The sequence below is a fragment of the Eurypyga helias genome, unplaced genomic scaffold, assembly GCF_000690775.1.
Source record: "Eurypyga helias isolate BGI_N326 unplaced genomic scaffold, ASM69077v1 scaffold12378, whole genome shotgun sequence".
In the NCBI taxonomy this organism is placed as follows: domain Eukaryota; kingdom Metazoa; phylum Chordata; class Aves; order Eurypygiformes; family Eurypygidae; genus Eurypyga; species Eurypyga helias.
In genome coordinates, this window is record NW_010266355.1 from 77,535 (window position 1) to 82,712 (window position 5,178).

At 50.6% G+C, this 5,178-nt stretch overlaps 1 protein-coding gene across 7 annotated transcripts in view; it reads right to left on the reverse strand.

The window, feature by feature from the left end:
• The window catches only part of NFASC (neurofascin), a 51,397-nt gene that overhangs the window by 17,379 nt on the left and 28,840 nt on the right, over positions 1-5,178 (reverse strand). The window lies entirely within an intron of this gene.

A 5,178-nucleotide genomic window follows, 5' to 3' on the forward strand; every position in this document is an offset into this window, starting at 1 on the left:
CCAGGAGATTTACCCTGTAATGCTTGCATTAGGTTCTATTTGCTTATTCTTATTGTAGATCAAGGGATTACAAATCCCTCTGTCAGGCAAATACAACTGGCTATTTTAAATATCACCCACAAACACGAATAGCTCAAGGAAAGCACTTTAAAAGGTGTCCAGAACCCAGCCAGGGCTTTCTTTTTCACCGAGTCCATCCCCAAGGAGGGCCAACCCCTAAGACCTCTGCCCTCCCAGAGGTCCAAAAGCAGAGAAGAGCAGTAGGTCACTCAGTCCGTCTCCCTACCCACCGCAGCTGCAATAAAACCACCGTTACCCCCATGTCCCCAAACCCCCCGAGCCCACCCCAACGCGTGCCGGAGAGCAGCACTCCCGACGCAGCCAGCCCCATGCAGCAGCCACCCAAACCAAAAGGCCCAGCCAGTGGGTGCCCCGCAGCCGGGCGAGGGGCTGGGGGGAGTGGGGATGTCCAGCTGCAGGCGAGACATGGTGGTGACAGGGAGGGGACCCAGCCGGGGTGGGAAACGGCACGGTGTTGTCCCGGGGTGTTCGGAGTGCAGCAAAGCCCTCTCCAGCCTGACCCAGCCGTGGCAATAGGGGTGTTGGGGGCTTTGCTGTCCTGCGGGTTTTTCCTTCCCTTGTCCTGAGGTTGTAAGTTACAAAGAACTTGGGTTGAGACGTATTAACATCCATCTTTGGTGATTCATAGCACTTTTTTGGAAGGTTAAGAGATTAGTGTCACCAGGTTAATGTCACCATTAACCTGATTAAGCTGCAGCTCCTCAGTAGGTTTGCAACGTACACAAACAGCACCGCAGACACTAGTTTTTAGCTAATGGAGTCTCAGCAGTTCCCCTGTGAATCCCTGGCTTCCCTCTATGGAAAATAGGACCCGACGAGGCACGAAGTAACTTGCTAAAAGGCAGAAGCTGGCAGAAAACCTAGTACACCCCCCAGCTCCTGGGCTTGTTGCACATCTCTGCATCACGCCTCTCCCGCACAGCACCTTGGGGAAATGCCTGCATCACCCAGCAGTGCTGGAGCGGCTTTAGCAGGAGAGATTCAGCTTTAATGCTCCTCTAGACCCTGGATGGGAAGAGATTATTTGGGATAAGCCAAAGCTTCGCTATCCCTCGTGTAGAAAAAAACGCAGATACACTCGCAGGCAGGTGAAGCTGTGGTGCTGAGACCCTCCTGGATGCTGCCTCAACTGCAGCGATTCGGCATCGGCCTGAGCTGTCCTGCTCAGCTCTGGCTGGTGGTGATGCCAGGCAGGATTTGCCCGTGCTGCTCCAGTGGGAAGCGATCCCTGAGAGCAGGGCTATCGCATTGCGTTGGGATAACGCGGGCTCGCTCCCGAGAGGGTCGCTGTGTGAGATCGGGGGGTGTTGGCACTGGGGGTAGAAATGATCGTGACGAGGTTAGGAACAGGTAAAAAGTGGGATCAGATGGGTCTGGGAAGGAAGAGTCCAGAGAGGATGGGGAGAGCATCTGTGGGCAGCCCCGTGCTGCAGGTGGGAAGGTGGCTCTGTGGCCAGCCAGGGCTCCCGCAGCCGGGGAGGGGGATTTAGTCCTCAGCTGTCCCGGGATTCAAAGCCACAGCCTCATTTGTGTTTGAATATGGAATGTATGCAGGAGAGGAGCTCAGCTGGGAGATTTGGGGGAGAGAAGATAAGGGGCATGTTTTAGGCTTTGAAATCCATCCCCTAATGAGAACTGATTTCAGTCTGGGGCAGATCAAGGCAGTCTTTGACGGAGATCAGAGCGTGCTGGCGTCCCCCGAAGAAAAGGACACCCCGCCATGGGGAGCAGCCTGCGCGTGGCCCTTCCCCGGGCTACCTGGGGTTCCCCACGCCGGGGCTAGTTAAGGGATGACAGATCACTGCTCCCAGCAGCAAAAAGGGGAACGGGGAAGATGGGCGGCCAGGCCGGCGTTTCCAGAAATGCCGGGTTTTGAAATTCTAGAAATCACACACGTGCGTCTAAAAAGGATGCAACGCGTCATCGGGTATAACGTTTCTGAGCTCTGCGGAGTGGCTGGATTTGGTTTTCTGTGTTTCCAATATGAGGTTCACTCAAGGGCTTTGACAACAGTCACCTCAAGTTCAGGTACAGGCCTGAGCATCTGGAGTTTGTGTGATGGGGGAAAAGAATTCCCCCGGCTCTGAAAGCGGGAGGTGGTGCAGAGAAGGGGCTCCCACCTCCCCAGTTGCAGGGCACAGCAGCACCCTGAAAACCAGTGCTTCAAGCAGGCTTGAAATTACGCCAGTACCCCCAGGAAACTCAAAGTACAAGCCAGCAACAGCAATTCCCATTCTCTTGCTCCCACCATAGCCGAGCCCATCTTCCTGGAAACATCTAAACGACCATTCAGCTCGTTAATAAGCCCCATCTTTGCGAGGCAGAGATTGCTTTTTCCGTCTGCAAGATGCATTACCCTTTCAGGTAATGGAGACCGAGGGGCACGGTGGGGCGGAGATAGGCTGCTATAATGGGCAGGGGATGCAGCAGTCTGGCTGTAGCAATTAATAGGCTAAGTAACGAGAGAGATGCTTGCAGCAGGATGGCGCTGCCCTTCGCTGCAGCTTGGCTCTTATGGCCGTGAATGGGCCAGTACAAAGGAGCCCAAACCTTACCCAAACCTGGTGAGGCTCAGAATAGACAGAAACTGAGAAGAAAAATCATAAAAGGGGGGATATTTAAAGAGGGAGCCTCTTAGGAGAGGGGCTGGAGCCCTGCTCCAAGTAGTGTAGCAGTTCAGGGAGTAGTACAAGGGTTTTTTGCAAAATCCAGGAAACAATACACATCCATACTGCTCTTTAATTATTTAAGGGGGCTTTTAATGTGTTGTTAGGCTGTAGTAACAGCTTTCCCTTGGGTGTGTCTACAAAATAATTAGGCTTGGAGAAATTTGATTAATTTTTCATGAATTCTGATGATTAGCCAAATATATTTTCAGAGATTATTTTTTTCTCACCCTCTCAGAGTTTTTAACAGCAGAAGGAAATTGTAATGTCTTTACCATAAAATGTTCCAAATCTGATGATAGCTCTAAGAAATTCAAGAATAGAAAGGAGCAATTGAGCAGCTTCTAAAAGAGAGGGGTCAGCAGTTCTCCCTGTTCTGTTGCCGTCCGTTTCTAAAAGGAACAATAGGATCTTTCTCCTCCGATTACTAATTAGGGAGGGACAAGAAGGGAACAGACAAAAGTCAATTTTTTTTCCTTACAGTCTAAGGCCAATACTCTTTATGGTCCCTGATAAAGTTTTTCCATACGCATCGGTAGTATAGGATCCAGTTTTGATTTTGTCTCATTCATAGTGTAAATGCAAGCCCTTTTTAGGTGTCTTCTCTTTTCCCCTATCACCTTTGCCCAGGTCTGACTTAGGAAAGGTAAAGCCTTTCCTAAGCGAAAGTCCCTGCACTTCACTTTGATTTCATCAAGCTGGTCCAGTTTCCCCATACACATACAAAGCAGCTCTGACCCTGTATATGTAAGGTTACCCTGGAAAAAAAGGCCTTTTTTTAGTGCCAGCAGCCCATGGCAAAGAGCATTTTACTGCAATTTAAGACGACTTTCACTGTGAATCCATAAAAAACTACAAAATCTAGGTCACTGAGCGGAGATTTCTTCCAAGAAAGGTCAAACAGTGTTTCACGTGAGCCCCGTACTTGTTCGGAAGAGAAACATCCTCTCAGGACAAACACCGCTCGAATTGTGTAACGGCTCCCGCACCCGCCCCGCGTCCTAACGAGAAATGACATCCAGCTCAGGAGCAAGAGAGAGATGTGTGCTGGATCTCACTACGGCTTACACGGCCCGGATTTCTCTCCCTGAAGTGTAGCACAGTGAGGAAGCTGTGAGTGCGGCTGAGTTACCACTTAACGACCTACTACTCCAATTACTAACTCTTAGACATCTTTCAGCGCTGGTATATCTTTTCACTTCACTATTTCTCCTAGGAGAGGGCAAAAAATAGAGGGGTGGAGGTCCAGCAGGCTCTTTTCCTGTAGATTTATCCTTTAAATGGCAATTCATTCATCTAGTTTCCAGCGGTATAAGAAGTTATGCCTGAAATGATAGGATGCTGGAAGGATAAAGAGATCACACCGTGTTTTCAAGTTCAGCAATATCCACTGCAAGTAGAAAAGTACTTTAAGAAGGTGATCCTGATCCACAAAGAAAATCCAGATTCTTGTGGATAAGCTAAATGCTGGCTGAAGTACGAGTTAGAGCAGCAAAACAGCCCTCCCTGACCTGGAGGATAGAGATCCTCTAAGCCAAAGGGTTATGTCCGTTTTCCGTTTCCCACTACCCAAAGCAGACCAATCTGTTACCCCCTTTTTCTTTTTTAAGGAAGAAAAAATATAGTAAGGAAAAAGATTGGGATCTATTCAGAAAGGAAAAAAAAAACAACCCCACAAAATAATATTGGCAACAAAATAAAAGGAGGCGAAACATCTACGAGATAGGAAAGCAAAACCTACAGGTGCAGAGAGCAGGTCCTGCACTTGTATCACTTGGGAAGAGTCTTCCCTAAGAAGCTGGGACTCCTTGGGAAGCCCCGGGGGCCGTGTCCAGCAAAGGTAAAGCACGACCTCTTACAGAGCCCTCGGTGCAGGGCAAAGGAGTGCCGCTGCCCCAGACCCAAAGCTTCTCCGCAGCGTTCGGGGTGCGTTTTGGCTGGCTGCACTCCCTGCGCTGCCGCGAGCCCCCTGAGCTGGGTCACGGGGCTGGCCCCGCTGCTGGAACCTGGGGTGGGGAGAAAGTCACGTCTGCAGCTTTGGTAAGAGGTGAGTGTCCTTCTTTTGGGCAACCAGAAGTTGTGCTTATGCTTTGGACTTTGCAGGGTTGACACTGGGAAAAACGGAGGATTTTGGGTTTCCTTGAAAGCAGGTAGAGATGCTGCCCCCACCCCGCTACCAGAAGCGGTTTCTCTCTGCTTCAACACTGCTGTAGGAGTTCGCAATGGAGGGCAAAGCCAGCAATATAGCCTCGCATGCAGACATGCACAGCTGTGACACAAACATTGTCCTTAACCCTTTCAATGGGCACCTGGAAACAAAAGGATTCTCCCGTCCACCGGCCCTGGCAGAACCTCAGGGAGGTGCGTGGCTTGTGGTGCCTGTACGCCCTGGCACGGACCTGCGTGGCCAAGGGAGGCGGCTCCAGCAGGA